This window comes from Anser cygnoides, chromosome 6, assembly GCF_040182565.1.
Source record: "Anser cygnoides isolate HZ-2024a breed goose chromosome 6, Taihu_goose_T2T_genome, whole genome shotgun sequence".
Lineage (NCBI taxonomy): Eukaryota > Metazoa > Chordata > Aves > Anseriformes > Anatidae > Anser > Anser cygnoides.
In genome coordinates this window covers 36,300,021-36,324,952 of record NC_089878.1, presented here as the reverse complement: position 1 = coordinate 36,324,952, position 24,932 = coordinate 36,300,021, and the positions used below count along the sequence as shown (strand labels likewise).

The 24,932-nt window shown below is 39.3% G+C and overlaps 1 long non-coding RNA gene across 1 annotated transcript; it reads right to left on the bottom strand.

The window, feature by feature from the left end:
* Positions 1-3,360: 3,360 nt before the first annotated feature.
* Positions 3,361-23,953, bottom strand: LOC106041007 (uncharacterized). Its single transcript, XR_007162911.2, has 3 exons — positions 23,421-23,953; positions 18,455-18,566; positions 3,361-8,820 (listed from the first exon to the last, which is right to left on the bottom strand). It is a non-coding gene; the product is annotated as an uncharacterized lncRNA (long non-coding RNA).
* Positions 23,954-24,932: the final 979 nt, after the last annotated feature.

The following is a 24,932-nucleotide window of genomic DNA, read 5'->3' as shown; positions in this document are numbered from 1 at the left end:
CTGCCCTGTCAGAAATACACCACGGCTGGAAGGCCGGAAGAGAGAGCAACCTTCTCGTTGCCTCAGGTAGGCCGAAGTCTGTTGCGCAGCTCAGTTAATGTACACGCTCCACCTTAGAAGGTTCACTTAGTAGGGCATGTCAATAAAAACAAACAAAATTCAAGTAAAAAAATAATATAGAAAGTTTTGTTACATTTCCCAACACTTGAAAATACTTTAAGAGGACAATATTCATAAGGGGTCTGATCACTGAAGTATTCCTGTGAAGAAGCAGCCTCCATTCCTGGTGGATTTCCCTAGCAATATCTTTTCCACCTGGTGGGTTTCTTTTTTAATACAGAAACTATTCACGCTAAGGGATTTAAAACTAATGAGTTCACAAGCTGTTCTTAAAACTTCTACACTCCAATGAGACTAAAAATAATGTTCAGCCATACATGCTCTATCCACATTGTATCATTCTCTAATTACATTTCACCACAAGGGCATAAAAAAGCATGACATCCTACAATTAACATTGCAAACATGGGCAAAACTGTCGCCACAGTATTTGGGATCAGTTAGTGTTAGATTTTCTTCTGTTTTGACATTTATCCTACTTGTATGGGCTTCCGTGCCAGCACGTGCACGTTTCCTCTGCGCTCTCTCACAGAACCTTTCTACCAATTGCTCGATCCTCCCATGTGGCAAATTAATGTGAAACTGACCCCAATAAAACTGAAACAAAACCCCATCCTTGGATGTTTTCCAGTTTAAAAAATATATACTTTAAAAAAAAACTTATTTAAGTGGACGGCCTGGAGGTTATCCATACCATGTTCCTTCAGCATCTCTGCAAAAGGCTTCAGCTGGCAAATAGCTGATAAAGAAAATCACAAAAAAAACAGCTCAAGAGGGAGCTACCAGCAGGAAAACATGGTGATGTATCAATAAACATACAATTGCATCATCAATTTAAAGTATTTGAGTAAAGTATCCAAACAGTCAGCATCTGACTCAATTAGTTATGAAGAACTATACCCACAGATACAATTGTGTGTGCGTATGTGCACAAGCACATACTAAATAGACTCTCCTTTAAAGCCATGTGGAACTTATCTGTGTGTCTGAAAAAACACTCTTCTGACCAGAAAAATATATGTTCTGAGTAGGTAGGATAAAACCTAATTTCGCAAAACAGTTTGGTATAGGCAAATAGGGGTAAATATATTCCCCAGTGAATATATACATATACACATATACATTTCCAGGATAAGAAGCCTATTATGCGACAGATGGTACTCGCATAGTCACCACCACATATACTCCCAATGGACACACAAAATACCAAACATACTCTCAGTGTACGTGCCTGTACTAGGGCGTATTGTAGTTTGCCTCCCCAAAACCTCCAACTGCCCAAACCATGGCTGGAATCTATTATGATGCTTCTTCTCCTTGCGATTATCATTTTTGATTCACTGGTCAGAATACACATTATTATACAGGCACAGTTATTCACTCTAAACAATTTATTTCAAGAGAATCCAATCCATTACTTCCCCTCTGTACATACTATTTGAAAACACCTACGGATAAGGAAAATATTTCTGCATGCCTTAACAGAAAAGTAACACATTAATGCAGAAAGAATACGAGTTTCCTTTTCAGACACAGGACAATACAGGAAGACTTCCCAGAGAAGGTTTCTGGCCTCTAAAGTTATTAAAACCTCAAAAAAAAAATTGCTCTGATTTAAAGAACTGGCTCACATTCACTAAGCTTCTGCCCTTCCATATCCCTGTCCTTACAGTCACTTGGAGAGGTGAGATTTGTGATCAGAGGCACTTCTTTGCTACCAGTATAAATTCTCACATTTCCAGTGACTCTTTAAAAACAACACGTGGCCTTGAGAATCAGAGTTTAAGCACAAAAGAAAGTGTGCTAAAAGGCTTCATAGCACAGTACAAAAGAGTTCACATTGACACCATATAAACCCGCATTGACCTTGTTTATAAGAAACTCAAGAATGATTTTCAACACAGGCTGTTACATTTAACAAAGATTTTTCAAGTTCCATCGCAATATTCCATTACCAATTTGTATTCCCTATGTTAGCTGAGATTTCCAGAAATGAACAACATTAATTGTTATGATTAAAGTATAAAAGACTTCCCAAATAAAAAACAATATTTACACATTTTTTCCTGGCTTCTAGATTAGTATTTTTAGATTTCTGTGTTTCAATATGATTTGCTTGAAGATTGTTAGTATTTTTTTCCCCTGGCTAAGCACACAACAATAACAGCATCTCTACCAGAAAGCCCCCATAATTGATTTGACAATTAAAAACACAAATATCAAGCTGCTGAGGGAAGATTACCCAGGTCCAGTAATTTTCAGTTTTGTTTAGCAGGACAGGATGCTTAAGGGCATTACAGAAACAGCATAAAATGTGCAGTATAATGGTGGTGACATTTTCAGCTATCATTATTGCAAAAGACGACAAAATACATATTGTCAGCTACCATACCTGCAACTGCCTGCATTCTCAGAGCATTTTTTCAAAGAAGCCATTTTTAGAACTGTCCCAGATATTTGGGGCACAACTTCCCTTACTTGAGAAAATTCAAAACAACGCACAGAGGCCAGCTGTCTGACAGACAGCTCTTGGTACTGCTTTGATCACAACAGTGTTCTAGAAGAAGTACATGGTAATTCCAGGGGCTGAAGACCCATAATCTGCCCTAATCCACCCCAGGTTCTCTGCCAGAAAATACCAGCATACAGAAATACAAGGGTGCAAGTGGTGCCTGCTGCTGCCTTGCCAGCGCCCATATGCCATCAGCTTTCTAGGAGAAAATAATTCAAATCAACATAAGGCAAGAGGTGAGATGCGATCACAACGATTCAGAATCCTGCCTACAGTTAACTAAACTACAAAGAGAGCCCCTGCAATTGTGTCACATTTTCAACAGGAAGAAATAACTTACAAATAGCATTAGCAGCGGGAGAAAAATTGTAATTCCACAGGATGTGAACAATGCAAAAAGGAAAGAAAGAAGCATCCGGTTCAGCCTCCAAAGAAAGCAAAGCAGATTTAGCTTTCCAGTTGAGCTCGAGGCAGGCCCCGAGCTTGCACTGCTTCTGATCTCTGTATGTCGGGCACAGCGCAGCTGTTCCAGGATCCTGGCTGCCGGTCTCATGAGAAACCATTGAGGAAGGAATTGGGGAACAGATGTCAGAAGCACAAGGAGAAAAGGAGGAATGAAAGAATGGAAAATGAAGTGGGAAAACAGACAAAGATATAAAGGGACAAAGACAGTGATGAGTCAGCTGAGATAGAAGAGTGAAAATTATCTTGAAAATAATTAGAGGGCATTAGACACTAGCAAATGAGCACATTCTAAAGGCCACAGTCTCACTTCTGTTTTGGGGCATTTTTGCTTTGAAGAGAGACAGAGATTAAGAGGAAGAAGAGGGAAATAATGAGTCCACATCTCATTTGTTAATAAACTAAAAAAAGTCACTAACTGAACTAACCAGTTATAGTTGATGAGTTCCTTTATAGATTTCTATCAAATGAATAAAGGGCATCCAGGCGGTCTACTTCAGTTACCCAACTCTTACTTAGCTTTGCCTTGCCTGCTTAGCTCTGCAGAAGATGACTTGTGTAATGCCCTCCACCTTGGAGGCTTCCCTGGCACTACTAAAATTTTCACAGGATGAGAATCACAACATGCCTGCCATATGGATCAGGAAGTGAAAGCTGAGGGAAAAAGCGACGTGGCAATGGGTTACAGGTAGAAGAGGACAAGAATTCTCCAAGAGACCTATTACTCCACTGCAGGCAGGCCTACGGTGAAGATCGCTGTGTTGCTACATCCAAGGGTGAGCAAGTCACGTTAAGTCCAGCATCTCCTGGCAGCTCACCTCCTTCCTGCACTGATGCAGGCTGTCCAGGAGCCATCACGCCCTGCAGGAGCCACTCAGCATCCTTCCCAAGCAGCTCGGGTACTGCTCCCAGAGAAAGCAACATTGGTCTTCAAGGCACATGCACCACTGTGTACCTCGTAAATATGCATCCACTTGTAAAACAGGCAATTATTTCTATTTTTAGAAGAAATTAGGTGCCTTGATATTTATATAAACTATATATATAAGAAGGTTGTAGAGGCAGGGTTTGAACAGGGACTCCTCCAGCCACTGACAGAGTTTAAATCACAGAACACCCTTGCTCAGAGTTAATAAACTGTCCAAAGCAGGAATTCTGTCTTCTTGTGTTAGGAACAATACATCTCAGGGATTATATACTACTAAGACAGCATTTATTAACAATCTATATTAAATCATGCTGTTGTTACATTTTGTCCATCTTGTAAATAAAACTGCATTTTTGTATAAAAAGGATTTTAGCCTACGAAGACCAAGATTTCAGTTGGATATCCCCATCATCAACAGTTAGAAATGAAAACTATTTGATGTGATGAGGTACTGGCTTAAACAGCAATCATTAGGGTGGCCAGCAAAATCCCAGACTCCAGTGCTGGGAACCTGAGGAAAGAGTAACGCTTTATCTTGTGCATCTAAATATTTGTGCTCATAGTTTCTGAAGAAAATAGATTTTTTTTTTTAGTGATTTATAGTTTTTTCCTCTTTACTTGCAATAGGTACAATCTTCTTTCTGCCTTATAAAATCCAGAGAGATCACAAATACTTTCCTGAGCCCTAGAGTTGGAGAGCTGGAATTTCCCGAGTTCTTCCAAGGTAGAGGATGTTTCCTACCTGCAACAACGGAGGACAAGAAGCTGCACTGCCACTAATACCTCTCCACCACTTCCCACACTGATGCTAGAGTTGCAGCATATCTGGAAAATGTCAGTTTGTCCCCATCTCACATCACGACACATTTCACTAACTTTTGCTTGCAACATACATGCCACAGAAGTATACTAACAACAGATGCTGCAAATGTCGGCTCGTTAATATACTCATTCTATACATCACAGCACTCTATTTGCCTTTCTTTGCCGCAGTATGACAAAGAAAACTCATGTTGAGGCACTATATCTCCAGTGATCCCTTTTTGGGGTCATTGTCTCATCTCTCCTTCCATATGGCTGTACCAAACTACAGCTGATGGATTATCACAATTTTTCCTCATAAGTATATTGCTCTCTAGCTTATTTTCTTGTCTTTTTCATTATTTACTACCCCATCAAAATACATATGCAAATTTAACTAGGCAAACTAATATAGTATCTGCTAGCTCACTTACTAATAGCATAAAATACAACCCAAAACTCAAGTAGCAGGCCTTGATAAGCAGTGTTCACCTGCAGTGATTCCAGCTGTCTCTCCTCTGCTGCTGAAGGGGCAGAAAGGATTTTTGAGAAAATCAGCAGGATAGATAGGTGTTTCTACCCAAATCTCAGGGTTTTAGAAATCATGTTTGGTGAAGCACAATTTGAAATAGGTCAAATCCCTACTGAAAGGGTCTTCTGCTGTCCTGTTCTCTTGTTTAACTGCGATATGCTGAAATTATTTTCCTTCACCTTGTTCCTTGCATATAACTGTTGTGCTTACTTTCTGTTAAATGATGAGCAGAATCCCCAACCCCTCTTCTAAACTCAGTAGTCCACTGAGAAGATTGTCCATTTTTTTATCCAGCTGTGGTCTGCTCTGACATCCACCTGATTTCTTTAGAGGAGGGTTCAGCTTTGTTCAGTGCATTAAAACCTCTCCTTTGGTTCATTCTTTCAGACTGATTTCTGCACATGCTCTGCCCACCAGAATACTGTCTTGTAGCAATTTGGTATTTTCAGCTATGAAGACAGACTACAGATTCTTCTGCTTCTCTAACTGGTACGTTTGCAATAATGACATTTATTTTCTTCCCTTGTGATTTGTTTTTCTCCTCAATTTCATTACCCCCCATCCACTTCCATAGGACCTGCCTTTAGATGGATTACCTCTGCGGATCTGAGAAATCCTTGATCACTTTGATGCTTTGAAAGACAGTCACCTATTCCTCTGCTGCACAAGTCACCCCCTCCAGTAGAAGTACCAGTTTGCATTTTAGGCTACCAAAATCTTCTTTCCCTTACAGGCAGACAGCAAACATGCCATACCGTGTAGTGTCCACAATAACTAATCTTTTTTTCTTTCCAATCATTGACACAGAAATATGCTTACTGGAACTTAAATTCCCAATGGGAACTTTCTGTTAACTATTCTAAATTTATTACTCAAATGTTTGCTGTTGCAGCATTTAAACCTGATCAGTCTATTTCTTCAGTAAATCAGACTCACTAATGTAAAACTCAAATATTAGATTAAGGTCACATATCTCAAATAAAACTTTCCAGATCAAAGCTGAATTCCAAAATTTGGTCACAGAAGACCTGCTATCTTACTGATACAAACCAAAACAAAACATCAACATTTTCATCTGCAGAAGTCCTATCATTATCGTCAAGTGTTGTGACTTTTGACTTGATGCTTGTTCCTTTGAATAATTCATATTTGATTTTATCATGAAAATCGCTTTTTTTTTCTGTAAAGGTCAGAATATGTTTTAAGACCCCTTTGCAGTGAAAAAGATCAGTATTTCAACAACTCTATGTAAAGTTGCATGTAAGAATTGATAAACTAATACTGTTGTTAAACTCCAGATAGAATTCAGGCAGAATGTAACCCTACCAGATGGAACTTGAATTGAATTCACTTGAGTTGACAACTCCCTTGCAAAAAAAAATTTTTTTTTTTAAAAGTATCCTGTCCTCTTAGTTCAACACCGTTAACTTGCACAATGGTCATGTACCTTGCAAATCTCTACCAATTAAAATCTACTTTAAATCACAGCAGTTTGGAGCCACTCAATTATCATTTTACCTCCTCATTACTAACATGTGCTATCTGTATCTTAATTTATTATTCACATACATACTCTGAAATCTTGTTCATTCCCTTTGGAAATCATTGCCTTCACTGAGATAAACTCATCCATGATAGATAACAGCTCTGTTAGCATTTAGTAATCCAGATCAGATTATTAGATTAGGACTGAACGTGCATTAGTATAATTAGACAGAAATCTATTCCAAATAGAGTGCAAACAAGCCCTACTTTAGAAAATAAATGAATGCAACTCATCTTTGAGTACACCATTCTGTAGAAAACAGAGATGTTCTGCTGAGGAAGCCTGGAGGAGAATGTGATTTGCGGAATGGGCAGAGGTCCAGAAAGCATTACATTTCGCTCGTCCTTTTTTCATAATGAGATCATCCCTAAAAGCCAGCATTCGTGCATATACTAATTATAAATAAAAACAAACCATCTGAATTTTTGTTTCTGTGCTGCAAAAAAATGCTACTCTGTTTTGGACACAACACATATACACTGGTCCAATTTCTCTGTTTTCCTTCAGTCTCTCAAACTTATGCAACACAAAAAGCATGAATCTTTCTTCCCTTAAGCTTTTCCCCCATAACTGTTTCCAGGCTTTTTTGCTTCAGGATCTTTCTGTTCTATTCTACAGTGTCTTCTGCCCCAAAGGGACACTTCAACTCTTTATCCTTACTAATAGGTCTCAGAGGATTCAGCAGAATAATTCTTTGTCTCCAGGAAGAACTCAATGATTTCAAAGTGTAATAACTAAAAATATGCCTTTATCCACTGACAACATTCTCACTCTTCTCGCTCTCTTACACCCAAATGTAAAATTCAGCTCGTATCATTTTAACTCCTAGATCCATGTTTCGGTTTTACAGACCACCAAGGAAGACTTCAGAGTTGTATTGGCTTTGGGTGAGATGTAACATAGGGAGTGCTTCCAGCTCTGCAACCCACCACTTCAATTCAACATTGGGGTTAGAGCTCTCCTCTTCTTGTCTCTTGGTTTCTCTGGGCAGGACAACCAGGTGCACGTACTGGAGGAGACCCATGGCACTCCAGCCTTCAAGGTGGATAAGCAAGAGAGCCAGCCTGTGAAAACTGCTGCAGCATACATCTGTGGTCTACCCTGTGGCTGAAGCATACCCTCAGACCACACAAATTAGATAAAACATCAATTATTCCTTGAATTAATGTCTTGAATTGATGATAGACGAAGACTTTCCACTGTGTGTCACTTCTCCCAGTTAAAAGTTAGGGAACTGGTATTGACATACCCTCTGAGCAGCTTCCCTTAAGTTTGGCCAAAGAGATCAGAATTGCCTTCATGAGCCAGAAAAAAATAAAAACTGAAGAACTGGACAGCAGAATTCAGACTGCAACATTTTCCCGTCCTCTTGTGCTGTCTGTCTGTCGCCATGCTGAGCTAGGATATAGATCTGAAGGAAAGTCTTGGATGTCTTAGACTTTGATCAGGCAAATATGTTTGAACACCTAATGAGTGTTTATTCAAACAGGAGCCAATGGCATGCCCTTCTTGCATTCAAGGCACACATAGTTGTCTTGTAAACTGTTGTTGACTTCTCCAGTAGCAAGAAGCTCACTCCAGACTGGAAAATCCACTAAAGCGGCAAGATAAACCAACCTGCTTGGAGCTGTGTTTTCTCCTGAACCCAACAAGACGGCCTTGCTAGGAGCTCAGGGCTGCCTTTCCTGGTGACCTCCCATAGTTCAGACTCATTCATATGTTCTGAAATTAGTTCTGAAAGCAGGAGGCTCACAGACCCGATGTGACTTTGATGCAAACCTGTTCTTATAGGTTCTTGGAATCCCTGATAGCTAACCAGACTCCTTCTCTAATTGTAATCCATTTTATAAAACTTTCTGCTTTTCAGCTTCATTCGGATTGATCAAAGTCTTCTACTGTTCTTGCAGTTGTGCTGGGATCTTAGGAGGAAATTGAAACCAGACTTGAAAAAAAATATTTCAACTGCCAATTAAACATTGTGAAAAGATAGATTAATCTCAACGGACCTCAAAGTTGACAAAGTCATTGTTTAATGTGTTTAGATATAAAGCTAAAAGAAATTTGATAACAGCAATAAGGCAGTTCCAAGAATATCGTTACCATGAAATAATTACATCCCAACAGGATTAGAGGTAATCAGCCACACTGTGTCTCAGTACACCTCAGGGGGTGATTATCTTACTGTAACAACACCACCCATTGTGTTTCATTGCTTAAATGTATTCTGATAAAATAACATAGTTTTAAAGTTTCTGTAGCTGTTTGTCAGCAGCAGAGCAAGAAAATTATAGTCATAGTATATTTTCTTTTCCCAGTAACTTCATATTTTTTAAAAAATTAAATCCCACTGCAAATTTTAAAACATATTCAATACAAAAATACATTCAGCATTTAGATTGCAACATAAATAACCAAAATTAGAACACTGAAATTTATCTTGGCAGGCTGTACTTTCTTCATGCCTCTATGACTTCAATTTGTGTCACCATTTTAATATTATTTAAATATGGAGCTTTACTTAATGCGTTCATGAATTGCTAGAATGAATGAAAATAAAGAAGTGTTTCATAGAAGATTATGAGCCATCCAGAATATTATTTATTTACTTAAGTGACCAAAAAATAAAGTAATAAATCTTAGTCTCTCAAGTAAATGAAACTATTATGCCTGATTGAATGTATTTATTTATACTAATAAAAATAATATCTCCTCAGGTATTACTTTCCTATTATTTGTTATGTGCTATCTATCAGTGTGCCAGGTAAACACAAAATCAAATAAAATATATGACATAAACAAGAGCTCCACTGTGTTATTCTACTACACAGCAGAGAGGCACCACGTAGATTCTGCTATGTTTTCTTAAGTCTGTGCGTGCAATTGGCAGCATATGTCAGCTTTGACAGTGGAACATTACACACGCCATGCTGGGCTGTCAAACCCAGTATCCCACATGTAGTAATCACAGGTAGGTGATACTGTCTGTCACTTAGTTATCGCTACAGATAGTATTTATCACTATGGACAGTTTACTTGTTCTGCAGGTCTTCATGTGATTCCTGTGATCACACCACGCTGTCTCACTTCCTTTATTACTCAAATTTATTTCACAGGGGTTATGTAGGCTCCAGTTTATGAAATGAAGCAATTCCTTTTTATTTCAAAGGTAATCAACAAACCTTGCTTAATTATTTTAGTAAATGCTTTAAAGTCTCAGTGTCCAAGTGTCCAGAAGGATTAGCAGAGGCTCAATCACCTCGTGAAGGATAGAAAGGATTCCATGTCCTAGCTGAGCTACAACAGCCTACAGTGCAATTTAGGGGATTCAGACAATGTGGAACAGTCCCTTAGGGAGGGAAACCTCTTCGCCTTTGAGTGAATCCTGTTGAGTTAGAAGTGCCTTCACAGAGAGCTGGGTTCCCTTTCTCCCAGGGAGCTGTGCTGGCCCAGGGAAGCAGCACCGTGATACCAGCTGGTTCCCTATAGCACAAAACTTGCATTGGTGAATTCTGTTTGCGTGTAATAAACAATGAGAACATAACATCGGCACCTGGGCTGCTAGGCTAAACTTAGGACAACTTACTCTGAACATGTGAGAAACCTCAGAATTATAGAGGCATGAAGAGTACAAACAAATTACGAATGAAAAGAGATTTATTGAGAGCAGCTACAACTCAGAGAAAGATCGTGTTTTGGGCTTCCCTACCTTTCAGAAGACTGGCTTTCTGGCTTATTACTTAGAACTCTGAAGACTATTATAAGCAGTTGATTCAGCTATTCTAGAAACAAATTATGCAGACTATAAAGGAACTTTGACCTAATATACTACCATCTTTTGAATGACTATTTTGCTTTGAAATAGAAGTCAAATGGAAATTAAAATGGTTATCTGTATGACTGCTTTCAGGAATTTTAAACCCATAACTGGAAGAAAAAAAGTTGCTTTTCTATAGCACATTACTCAAGAACTTCAAAAACAGCTAACATCTGGGATTCCCATTTTACAGATAAGAAAACCAAGGCAGGCACAGACACAAAAAAAGAACAAGTCCACCCAGAATACTTTCTACCTTTTGCAAACAGAAACTTCTTCCATTAATGCGTCAGCAGACTATGTTCCATTAGTAATTACTGCATTGACATTTTTACATTAATTTCCACTAGAAGAACTTGCCCGTCACGTCCACTAGTATTTCACTGTTCAGAAAGACAAAATAAGACAAAATAACCAAACCATCTTTCTCCCACCTGACACTATCTTCTTTCACAGGACCCCTCTGAATTCATCTGTTCTGTTCATACTGAGAACATCTAAATGAAAGTGCTAAACCTGCACGTTTGAACAGAATCAAAACTGAAATCAAAGAACAAAATGCTGTACTGCAAAGGCATCTCTCAATTTGTCCTGTGCCAATTGCAGACAAAGAAATAAAACCTTCTGCACTATCAGTAGGGCTTTGTTTCAAATCCACATCACATGGACGTAAATCTACTATCATAACTGTTCCAAAAATTTTTATACAGTCAGCCAAAATCAATGATTATCTTAGAGGTTTCCAAAGGATTTTTTTTTCCATTCTGAAAACTCTTTACTTTGACGGACAATCATTGCTATTTAAATTTCACAGTGTAACTGGCATATATGCATGCAATGAAGAAAACATTTTGCTCTACTTTTTTTTCCTATTACCTGTAATGGCAACAACATCTGAAATCAACAGTTATTTTGGGCACTGTATGCTTTTCATCAAATTGCAGTCAGTAGAAATACTTTCCCTAGCGATCTTCAAAACTCTGATGTGTGTCATAAAAATCTATTCAGAATTCAATATCTACATTAGTACTGGTGCCATTTGGGAATACATCATTCCGACAAGGACTCAAAACACTTATGTAAAAGATGACTAGATAAGAATGATTTCCTCTCTAGTTAGGCACAACAGATCTTAGTCTGCTTCATATCTCCTGGCAAGAGACAGAATGCAAGAAAAAAAAAAGCTCAAAACCAACCAAAAAGCTCTGCTGTTGTAGGCAACCACGATGTATATATACCCTCCCTCACAAACTGATCAAGTTCCTATTGCTGCTAGAAGGCTTGTTGCAGAAACTCAGTGAATTCACCTTTAGAAACCTTTCTTGCTCACATTTCTTGACAAATTTGCTGTTTACATTTTAATGGCATCATTTTACTCTTTATTCTGTAAGGTAGGCTGTTCTTTAACTTATATGGCTCACAGACTTTGGGGGACTAAGCCCTCCAGGTGTAATCACAGCCCCTCTTTGCCCTTTCTCCTCTAGGTACTAGACCAATCTCTACCCTCTCCTGATGGACTCTCCATTTCCCCTCTGCTGCTATTCCAGTCTAAATCTATTTAAAGCAGGAGCAATTGGAGTGACACAGATTTCATAGTGTTTCAGACATTCTCACCAGCCCATTCCATCATTGTATTAGTACGTTCCTTCCTCAGTGAGAAATGTCTTACAATACACCTCCTCCAGCCACAGATGCCTTTTTGTGGATAGAGCATACCAATGATGCATACTCAACTTGGGCAGGACTCATCCATCTACTGGTTAGATATTCAATCTCAGGAGTTGTCCAGGCTTCCAGGCAGAAAGAAAGGCAACTCCAGGCAGCAATCTATCTCATCTTAAAATAGATGTTTGAGCTAGATGCAATGAATTACATCCTGGAGGTACTCCCATGTCATCACTGACTCTAGAAGCTCATCTAGCATCCATGACCTTAGTCTTTCTTTGTAACAGATGTTTTCTAACAGAAGAGTTCCAACATTATTAGTTTCTAAGACCACAACACCATCCCACTAAATTTATCTCACCTCTACTATTCTTATTACTATGTATTCAGCATACCAGTTTGATCCTATTTTGTTTTAACAATATTTCTCAACTTTGGGCCTCCCTATCAACTACAGTAAGTTTAAAATTGCCCTTAACAGACGGAAGGAACTGGGACAAGGAAGGATTCTTACAAGCCTGCTGGCACAGTATTTCACTTTGCAGAACCAGGCTCAAGCCTCTCCTCTTTCCATGTCGAGGGGCCTAAGTTCCTCTGCTGCTCTTCTCTTCCAACTCATCTGTCTGCACATCCTACCTTCCGATCTCCCTCACGCTGTCTGCATTCCTGTACATAGTCTTTTCCTCAAGCCCTTACTACGTATCGGTTCCTCCATCTCAGTAGAAATGTGTGAGAGTTTCATTTTTACTTCATAGTTGCTTGTTTGTTTTTGTCGTAAGCTCTTTGAACTTGTCTGTAATGAGCCAGGGTTTTGTTTTTTCAAGTCTCAAATTAGTTCTGTCTCAATCCAGCTTTCAGCTAGCATTAACTGAGTGTCAGTGTAGTTGCTAAAACTTCAATCTGTTTCCATTCTTCTATTGCTCAAATTGTGAATGAGTGACCCCCTCAAGCAATCAGCCTTTCACTTGAATTTTTGTCTTCCTTTGATTTCCCTGTGACCCTGTCACCTCCTGATTTTCCTTCCTTCTCCTTCACTTTTTAAATGAGCCTCCTTTTTATCCTTCTTCCAACTTCCTACATGGTTCCACAAAGTTGCGTCTATCATCACCATTCGTGCTCCTAGTTCACTATCTATTTGGATAATCCCATCCAAAAACATAAACTAGGTAACAACCTTCAGGCTAATGTTTCACAGAACTACCTCTCTGCTTAGATAGATTAACCTAAGCATTCCTGTTCCCTCTCTGGCATCCTCTGTGTGCCAAGCAGTCAGCCAAAGTCCAAAACACTTTCAAATCAGTCCCACTGGGTTCTAACCACCAATACAGGTACAACTTCACATGCTCATCATATGTGCATCATCTTTCACTCAAAGCTTACTGTGGCTTCTCACATCCTGGCTGATTCCAGGAGGTCTCTTCTCATATGTGAAAGCTTTCTTGTGCATCCACACGATCGGGCTTTCATCTTGGATCCCAACTGCTGAATAAAATAAGATGATGCTCTGGACCAGTATAACTCTTCACATTACCATTGTCAGAAGACAAGAAGCTTCAGCGTCAGACTGTGCTCTTTGTGGAAGAGAGACACGCAGTTCTTTAAGGTATACATTTTGTTTGTATATAATACAGCTTGTCAGATCAACAGATGCCCCAGATGCCCTGACGTTTTCTCTGCTGAGATATTTGAAAGCTGCATCTTGCTACCAGAACTTTATTTGGTAGTGTTTTATCTCTTGCTAGATATTTCTTCATATGATGTGAAAAAATGAAGTTCTAAGAGTGAAAACACACATATTCCCCAAGCTCAAAAGCTTCCCGAAAGATTCCACAACTGTAAACAGCAATAGTAGTGCCTTTTTCAACTCCTCATTTCATCCAGCATGAGTCTCTTTCCAGTGCTCACTCCCTACATTTTTCCTCTCAAAATAACAAAACTTTGAAGGAAAGAAGCACTTAGAACTGCTGTTAACATTTCCTCGGTATTCTAATGAACTTAATAAGCTCCCATGATGCTTCTTACAATGTAGAGAAACCTTCAGAAATATGAAAGTGACTCTGTTTATTCCAGCAGGAAGGAGCATTCCAAACGACGGGCAAGATCCATTAACATTAGACATGTTCTACTAATGCTTGAAAGGAACTCTCAAGAGGAAACAATTATTCACTTTGATGCTTTTGAATATTTTTAAACGTGACTCAATTATAAGATTCTACCTGTACATTCTTTTTTTGTTTCACCTGAAATGTTACTTGATTTACGTTGAAACCATATTTTCTCACCCAATTCTAATTTCATTTATACCACACTTCCAGTTTCCCTATAATTTATGGGAAGTTGCAGTTCGATATTGCTCCTCTGACACCCAAACCAGTTCCACAAGCTAACAAAGTCTCCTGACTCTGCCAAGAGATTTGAGATGAAGAGTTCTTATGAGTGTTTTTCCTATGAAGGATGTGCCCCAGGAAAAAAATAAAGAACGAAATTATAATGATTAAAATCAAGTTGTATAAATTATTAAAGTAGATGCATAACTATCCTCATATCTTCTAAGTGCATTCAGTCAATTGACGGACTGATTTATATTTTCAAAAAAATATCCTCGATTATTACTCTTGACATATATACAAATTCATGATGTATGTATGAGTAATTCCATCTCTTAAATATCCATTGCACGTATACATGTATGATCTTCATTACAGATAACTATCCAGAGTACTCACAGCATTACAAATGCAGGTCTTTGAGGTAAGGTTTTAGCTGCAGATGGGGCTTGGTGAGGCTCAGTACGTGCCCACTCCCAGTCCTGCCAGCAGCTCACAGGTTCACTTAATCAGTAAATCACCTCCCTCTAGTATTCCCCATTCTCCAGGAAGGAGATTTGTTACTACCCTCTCTGTAAGGTGTTTTGAAATCTAACGATTATAAGAGTGAATTATTCACATATCAATCTTCTTATTAACTGAACGTCTGACTGGTAAGGCTAACTGAATTTGCATAAATACCTGTTTATTGAATTTAACTGAAGCACAATCAAACACTTATCTCAGTTACACTTCTAAATATCTTTCAGAAAGATAAATTATTTTAAGGCTGATTTTTTCAGGTGAATAAGTAGATGCTGTTGCTAGTATGAATTACTGTAACTTGTCTGATTCCCCCAAAATACGCAGAAATGATAAGAAATTAAAAAGATTAAATGAACACATTAGCAGTAACAAGCGACTTCAATTTACAAACTAATTGGGATAGAGGGAAAAAAAAGATTAAAAGGAAGAGTTTTTAGACTGATTTCTTACTAACAGGGAATCCTAAATGAAGCTAATAGCATGGAAAGGCTAAAAAAGAGCACCCATAATTTGATCACAAGCACTTAAATACCACAGGGTAGTCCACAGACCCTGCCTGTATTAGTTCTGAGTCAAGGGCCTGATCACATGGAGTAATTTCCAGATTGCTGTAATTTTGCTCATGCTTAGGAGTCGTTACATGGGAAATGGTGTGCTTTACTGGTTCAAGACTCACCAAGTCCTCTAGAAACCAGTGCAGACTTCCCTGCTCTCCTGTAACAGGAACAGCTGGGCAGGCCATCAGCAGGTCTGTCATTGCTCTTGTCCAAACGAGCAGTGAAATGCAAGGAACCACCACCGCTCCACATTCACCACACACTCCTCTGCAATTTTTATGTTATAGCAATGCCAGCACCTCCTTTTCAGGCACCTCTATGCAAACACACACACAAAATAAATAAATCACAGATTTAATAGATCTTTGGGCACAATTAAGAAGCTGAGCTAGCTTCAGTGTCCCACGTCTCGCATACTACACCTACAGGACTATATCATCTGCTGTATAATCACACCAGCTGGATCTTACCCTGGATTTTCACAAGCAAGGACTGATGACTTCCACTACAACCTTGTGTATCTGAAATTAATAACAATAAACTGGAGAAATGAATGTAATTACTTTGTTAATAGTCTTTCTGGTGATGAATTTACTGATACTTCAATTATAAAGCTGATTCCTTATATTAGTACTAAAATAAGGTTATTCATTCTCAAAGCATTCATTACAACCCTCAGCCCAATGTTCTGTAAAAGAGGATTACAAACTGAAGCCTTAAAATTATGTAAGGCAGATTTTTCATAAATGTGGAAAAGCTTACAATTAAAAAAAAAAAGAAGAAAAGAAAAGGGGAAATAGAAATAGAAAAGAAGACAGGCTGGAGGACCAGGGGCACTAACTCAGTCAAATTCTTATTTGCATTGAGCTTCAAAAAGGAAATGCTAGACCAGATCCACTTCAGCCACCTCACAAATATCACATGATCATGGACAAAAAGGTTACGAAGTGGCAGTTTATTTTTAAAACACGTATCCAGATATTCTTCTTTTCCCTAACCAAGTCCATCCCTTCAAATATTTCTTCTATAATTAGCTAAAACTTCAGACCTTTCTAACTATAGAATTTAATAATCTTTTTTCTGTGCTTTAATTTCATAATCATCTAAAACTCTTAAAGGAAGAGGGTGCAGGTCATGATTAAATAACAGCTGGTTTTATATTTCCATCTTTCTACCACACTCAGTTTATGGAAAAACATTTTCATGGTATCTTCTTTTTGTTTGTTTGTTTAATTTTACTAAATATTTTCCCTAAACAAACTTAACAATAATAGGAAAAAAAAGGAAAGGAAAAAAAAGGAAAAAGAGAAAGACTCCACAAAATTTTGACTTAGGAAGAATGCCTGAAGCACAAAAGAACCATACTTGAGAACTCACATGAAGGATGAGTGTGCATTTAGTTGGTTGAAACTGCAGCTAGGGAGATAAGGCATCAGCTCTAGTTTCCTTTCTGACCTTGGGCAAGTCATTCACTTGTCTGAATGCTTCAGCTCCTCTCATTCACAAAATGAGGGTGATAATATTCCATTAAATAGAGCCTCTTCTATATTTGACTTTTTAATCTCAACAAATTTGCAACCTAAAATAACTAACTCTTGGATTATGCAACATCTAGCACCGTGCAGGCTCACCCTCAGCTTTGGTCTGTGAGTTATTTCTTCATACAGTAACAGTTCCTACAGCTGAAGGAACAAAAGTTTTGTCATGCCTCAAAATACTGCAATGGGAGAAGGCCTCAGTAACACAAAATCATCTTCCAGGTACCTATGAAAACACACACCTTGCACGTGCGGGCACATACACAACACACATACAGATGTAACGCGGCCTGCCCAGAAATTTGAGCAAAATGGGTAAGGAATTTTAACCATCATTAAGTAACTATCAGTGTACCTTGAGGGAGGTGAAAAAAGTCAGGTGTAAGTCAATGAGCAACAACAGCTAATGTAGAACCTCAAAAAAAAAAAAAAAAATTCTACATACACAGTTAAAACTCTTTGCCACCAGGGAATATATGCTAAAAGCACAAATCCTAGCATGATTTCGCTATGATTATAGAGACAGATTTTTAAATGTGAAAGAGAATTGTCAAGATATGCTTCACGTTTTTCATTTTTAAAGGAATTTTAGCAGAAAAAATCTTATTTTTTCATATTAACAAACCTGAATTGCCACTTTTTTATACAAAGGATTTATAGAAGTATAGCATAACATAGGGAAAACAAGTTATTCAATGGATTGAGTAGTCTTGTGATTTAGTAAAGAAATAAAGCTGATATTCTTTAAGAAGAAATAAAGAAGCAAACTCTTTGAGGCGTTAAAAAAAGTTCTAAAGGGAGTACAGAAGGAAAATGCTACAAAGGATGTGTGACCTCCCATGACATATATAACAAATGACCAAGCATCTTGGACTAAGAAAGACCAAGGCAGTAAGGGATTTAAGACAGAACATCTTTTTTTTTTTCCAGCAAGGCTACACAAATGTATGATAAAAGCACCAAACAGCCTGCAATCTGAACAAGCAGTAAACATTATGAATTTTTTTAAAGTGTATTTGAAGGATGAAAATCTTGCATGAGAAAGGAGCGAGGCGAGTGGCTGATTAGGACCAGCAGGCAAGGCAGGCTGCCCGGGCTGCTTCCTTAGCATAGCTGCAGACACCCACCTGTAGCATGCAGAGCAGGCGGGCTGGCGTCATCACGCCAAAGCGTTCTTGGCGCTGGCAGCACGGAGTGCATTTATATCAGGCTTCGGTAGCTACATGCCGCAGTCTTCCACTACAAATCAGCCAAAAAACACCCTTCTGTTATGCTGCACACATAGCAGTGCTCCCCCTAATCTCAGCAATGCATGCAGGAGCTTTCCGGGAGTTACTGAAGTTTAATTTTCTGTTTGTCGCCAAACAGCAATCATCTATTTTCAATTCCCACCCCACCCCCCCCAAAGCTTTTTTCTATGAACTAATTATTTCAGACCTAGTGAAGGTGGATGAAAACTGCCACTACGTGTAAGGCTGCAGAAATATTTTCAACGCAATGGGAAATTTCCCATTCACACATACTTTTCTAAAAAGCCTCTAAAATAACCTAAACTTGCCATTCTTTCCTCTAAAAGGAAAATGTTTACTATTCACAAATCTGAGGATGAAAAAAAATATTGCTGGGATTTTTTTATAAGGGGAAAAAAATGCAACTATACAGCATGTCACACTACTCAGTTGGTGTGAACATCCTAAATATCCTTCTAATATTTATGTAAGTTCATTACTTTAATGTCACAAGTATCTGAATTTTGGAGACCGAGTACTTGGGCTTCTGTATTTGAAACTATCATAAAAGAATTCAATTAGGAAAAAAAGCGACTGAAATTGTCGCTTCTGGCAGTCAGTCAGGATTTAGTTCCCTGCATTCACCAGACCACAAATGACTATCTAAAATTGCTTAAGTTTGCTCATAACAGGAGAAAAAAAATAATAATCTTTATTTTCCAGTTCCATTAAGCAATCTCAATTTTGCAGGATGTAACAGTGAAGTTTGCACATTAAGTTCCTAGAAGCTCAATTTTCTTTTAGAAGGTGTTGGGGGGAAGAGGAGGGAAGTGGCTTTCCCTTGGAAAAGAAATAACCAAATGACAGTGCCATGTACAAATGTACGCTACAAAATGTAATTTTTCCGTGGCTTGACTACAGGAAGAAGGGAGGTCAAAGATGCTATTAAAGAAAAAGAGGATCTATCTTAGGCCATTTAAATAATAATGCATGATTGCTTCGTGCGGCACACTTTCTACTGCCTCATTCAAAAGGGTTTGAAGTAATGAGATTTTCACAGTTATCTTTTGAAGCATATTCAGCAACCTAATGGCTGAATCCAAACCTGAGCGAAAGTCCTGTAAAGAGTTCTCTACCCCCCAAAATGAAAGAGCTGTAAAATCAAAGATGGTGCAGAATTAGCCCTATCCACCAAATTCCAACCAAAAGGGAAAAAACATCAGAAGAGTGACATATTAGGAGAGTGTAAAATAAATAAAATTAACATTAATTTATATTATACTCTGGAGATGTAGGTAGGCAATGAAAGCAAGTCACCTTAAGTACTACATATAAAGAAAGATTTTGGATGGCTGGGAAACAGTCGTTCAGGATCAGAGCAAAAAGACAAGGAAAAGGTCACACATGAACATACCCGTGCTTAATAAGCATTTGGAAAAGCTCATGTTGAAAGGGGTGCCCTGGCTAGCCCAAGGTTACAAAAACCCCGCAGCAGACCTCTGAGCGCAGTGTGGGAAATCCAGCCAGCCGGAGAAAGGGAGTTTAGCCCAAAGACACCTTGGTGTCTACAAGCACAGAAGTACCCAGGGACAGCTCTGCGGACCCAGAGGGACCAGATTGTACACCCAGGAAACCAGAAAATAAAATCAGAAAATAAAGAAGCCACCGCAATCACCAGGAGATCGAGCACCCCAGTAAAAACTCCCAGCATGATTCAGCATGCCGAGAAGCTTTAATTGGAGCCAAATTCCAGGGGAAATAGATCTCTCAGAGGCTTACAGGGCAGATAGCTGAAAGTCTTCTATTTGCAGAAAAAAATGTAAGAGGAAATCTAGTACATCTGCAGTTTTTGCATGTTGATGGAGTATTCAACTATGGCCTCATCTTAACGAGAGTAAGGTTTTAACATTGGCTTCATAATTATTGATGTCTGTAGTTAAGCATAGCTGGCATTTCCTATTTAAGGTCCCATTTTTCCTTACAGATAAATCTGTCTCAATGTAACCACTTACATTTTCCAAATGGGATATTGAATTTTGTACGTTTGTTGATTTTTTATTTTTATTTTTTTTTTTTTTAAAGTCTAGGGTAAAGCGGTTGAGCCATTTTTTTGGCATGAAGTCCAATGTAAATATGTTGTGTGTGTGCTAACATTTGCCGAGCAGTCTTATCTAGAACTTTCATTTAACATGCTACAGCAGACACACAACTCTGCAAAACTGGACAGTAGCCATTTCCAACTAGATTTCCATCATTAGCACTCGCTTTTATTCTAAGCCCCAGTTCATGTTCACACGGGGACTAACACTACCTTGCCTTGCAGGGGTACCGTGCTAATTAATTCACGAACAATTGCAAATCAGCACTGAAAGCAACATGGGAAAAACTAGGATGCTTTTTTTTTTTTCTTTGTTGATGCAATGTTTCAGTGGCACTCCATAAATGACACAGGAGCAGACTAAGAGAAACACTGGCCTGTTACTTACCCAGTAAGAACTCTGTACAATGAACAAAGCAAAGGTTATCTGGAACGAGGAAAAGGGTGATTTAAAGTTTCATAGGTGACTTTGATCCTGGGTCTTGTAAGTACTTCACTTTTTATTTTGAGCACTTTTTTTTTTAATATAGGTATATGTTCGGGCAAGGTCAGTTTTATATAAATTAGACTAATTTAACATTACTGGGTGGAACTCAGACTAGGACGTAGAAAATCCCCTACAACATAGATGAAATTTAAAGGCTTCCTGGCTGTAATTAAAGGTATGCTAAATTGATACAGAGGCAAATCTGTCTGGAGGGAACATAATGACTGCCCTTGCAGCGAGTCAATCCAGGCAGAGAAGTGCTCACACCCGTAATGTTAAAGTCCCCTGCTCACATAGGCAAAAACCACATCAAAGGAAACCACAGGCAGTGAACACATTTACCATCTCCATTTGCCTGGTTATCACCAAACAGCAGTCTGAGAATCGTTACCAGTCAGAAATAATCAGAACTGCTACCAGGCCCTCTAGAAAGAGAGTAAAAACATAACATGGGATGTATCCTTCAGGATGAAAAGCCTGCAGGACTTGATGGCAGCAGAGATTTTCTTGTGGAAGACCAGCGGCACTACTAAAAGCTTGTGACTCAGAGAGCAAATTCTTCAATACTAAGTATGATTTATTTTCTCAAAAGGTGCACAGCACTCAGACAAATAGGCTTAAAGTAGCAGAGACCGAGGCGTACCCTGCTACTGCTCGCAGGTGTAGTTTAACCCTGGTGCTGGGCGCTCTGGGCACCAGGTCAGGGCCCCCAGCCAGCCCTGCAGCCTGTGGCAGCTGCCTGATGCTCCCTGCAGCCCCCCTGCTACCGCTAAAAACCCCCACCTGGTCAAGGATTTGTGGGGTGCTCTCTCTTAGCCCCTCACGTTATGCTTCTTGCTGGCATTTCCCCACTCTCAGTTCCCCCCTCTCCCTGCTACATACTTGACTCCTCACGATGGGCTCTAAGGAGCCAGGCAGATGCCATAATCAGGCACAATAATTTGGGCACCAAGGAAAGGATTTGTCAGGCACAGAGAGGAGCTTGGTGCCAGCCGAGGGACACCAGCAAACCCTGGTAGCTGCGCAGCCCCGGGCTGTTTCCATCCCTCCTGCTCCCGGGCTCGTGCTGAGGGTCACAGTGTCCGAGGCTGGAAGCTCTGCACGCTCTTACCCATCCGCAGCTCTCCTCCTCTCCCTCCAGGACACAGGACTTCTCTCAGAAGCCAGATCAAAATGTTTCTTTTCACAAAAGACACCAATCTCATCTTTCCCCTGCGGTGTCCACCTCGCTATAACTTCCCCTGACACACAAGGAGCCCCATCAAAGCGCCAATCTCTCCCCCACAGAAATGTGTAATTGCACTGTAAGAGTTCAAGACGAGTGGAAAAGGAAAGAAACAAAAACCCATGGTACACCACGGTGCCCAGAAACTAATGGCCATGAAATGACACTTCCGAAGATCACCAAAGGAGTGACTTCAACAGTTTTGAGCAGCACCTCGTCTCCACTTTGATTCTCAGATCCAGCATTTAGCAATAATTTCTCCTGTGCTGGCCAAGCCTTCCCTTACAAAGTAATTTTCACTCTCTCACAACCCAGGGGAGCGGAGTTAACATAGAGTAAATGAAATACCGTGGCTTCGCTCCGTCTTTCGCAAATGCTGGGGGTGTGAAAATGCAGAGAACAAGCCATAAACCGCAGAGAGCATAATAGCTGGGGGAAAGTGGGGAGGAGGCAGTGGCTGGGTGAGCCCTTCACCGCCGATGGGACAGAACAGAGCCTCTACACAAAATTAATTTGCAGTGTTGAGATTATGTTACAGTAGTGATGATCACAGGAAATATTGATAGCAATAAAATGAAATCCTGAAGAAACTGGCACTAAATCAGAAGACAGCGCGTTGACACTATTTCTGTTAATTTCTTCAGATTTCATCCCTGTTGGCATTATTGGTGACACCTCGTGTAACCAAGCAAAGAGCTCGCAAAGAGCTGGGGAGGGGAAGTAAATGACTGCAGCTGCCATTAGACTCCTATATATTGTAGTAAGCAAACGTACCAGCTCATTATGACCTCGATCTAATAACCCCAGTAGTTGGCTCAAAGGCTCATCAAGTACTCCACTTTTAAATGGCATTTCACAAAGAATGCTTAGAAAGTTACTTTTCTTTTACCAGTTTTCAATTATAACAGGCAAAAGACTACAACAGACCAGACTGGGAAAATAAAGCTGGGTAAAGCCCGGAAAAGTGAATGAAAAGCAACAAGCAAAACTCTTTCAGCAATCAGGAAGGTTTTCCAAACTATTTAACAGGTCACAGAGAGCTGGGGACACTTACTTGGGTCACCTTAGCATTAGGTAAGCGTCCTTTCCAATTTCATCACGGCAGAACCTGGCTCCACAAACGTACTCTTGTGCATGTAAATAACTTTAAATAAATTACAGCAAAGTCCTGTCGGCTTGTAATTCAGTCACTCTGACAGAACTTCTTACAGGGGCTCCTTCCACAGGGACCGAGGCTATGCTGAATCATAAACTCATTTATTCAGAGCAACAAGGGCTGCATTCGGCCTCCTCCAAAGCCAAAATACCCACCCCCTTCAACGGGCTTTGAACCCTCAGCTGAGTTCTCAGCAGCCCTTTGCCTTGGCTTAATGTAGCCATCACCCCCTCTCCTTCAGGTGCAGCGGCCATTTGGTCAAATTAACTCTTGTCAGATTCAGGTGCTGGGGTTTGGGAGCTGGCTGTGTGGCTGCCGCTGTTACATTCTCATTCTATACAGCTGCTGCTCCTTTTTAATTTGAAAATGACTTTGTTATACTTAAATTGCTTTCAAAGGAAGTCTGTCCGGGCCAGCAGACGCACTAATGAGGATTCTTTATCTTTAAAATGTGTGAAGGGTAATTTCCTTGTTTCATTTAATTTTAGAAATATTTTAGTCCGTTATTTTTCAGTTCGTATTTAACACCAGAATGAAGGGACAGAAACATAAGATTATTTGCTGTAATCTTTAATGGATTAGTGGTATTGATCAGAGAGCTTTGGGTGCTGAAGCGAATTTGTCCCCTAATCTTATAGACATGTTTATCTATTTACCAAGAAATCAGAGCAGCAAGCTAGCAGCGGTATGAGGCCGAGGGCTAGCACTTCCATAGCTGGAAACAAGCCTTAAGGAAAGGAAATAAATTATATATCACCATGCATGAGGGTGGGGATTGCTATTTCCTTCTATAACTCAGAAGTTCACTTAACTTCATCTAACCAGAGCAGTTTTATCAGGGATAGCGAAATGCAAGACAACATTCTGTATTAAATTAGGTAGTAACCTGTGCAGTGCATGTTAATGGGAAGAAACGCTGCATCACAGGGATTTCTTTCTGTTTTAATTAGATGCAATCAGTTTGACAAAAGGACACTGAGTGGTCTTGATTTTCATTTCAGAGAGATGTGATCATACTTACAATGTATTTGTCAGGCAATTAAAAAAATTCCATATTAGATTATTAAATTAACTCTTTGCATATATCATATTGGTAAATTAAATCTAAAGTGACCTTGGAAGAAACAAAGTTTCAAATTTTAGAAAGGATAAGTTTTTGAAGGGAAAATTAAAGTATACTGAGTTTCACAATGTGTTCACTACGGGCTCTACACAACATTTCAGCTCTTCTCACTTGCTTTGGTCTATCTGGATCTGAAATCCAGAACATTTGGGCCCAGGATGTTATTCTCTAGCCATTTTCTTTCAAAGTACTTCCAATTTGCGTGATTTTAACATCTCCCATCACCACCTGTCTTGTCCCATTGCTCCCAAACCCTTTACAGAGAGAGGTTTCTGGGACTCAGACTT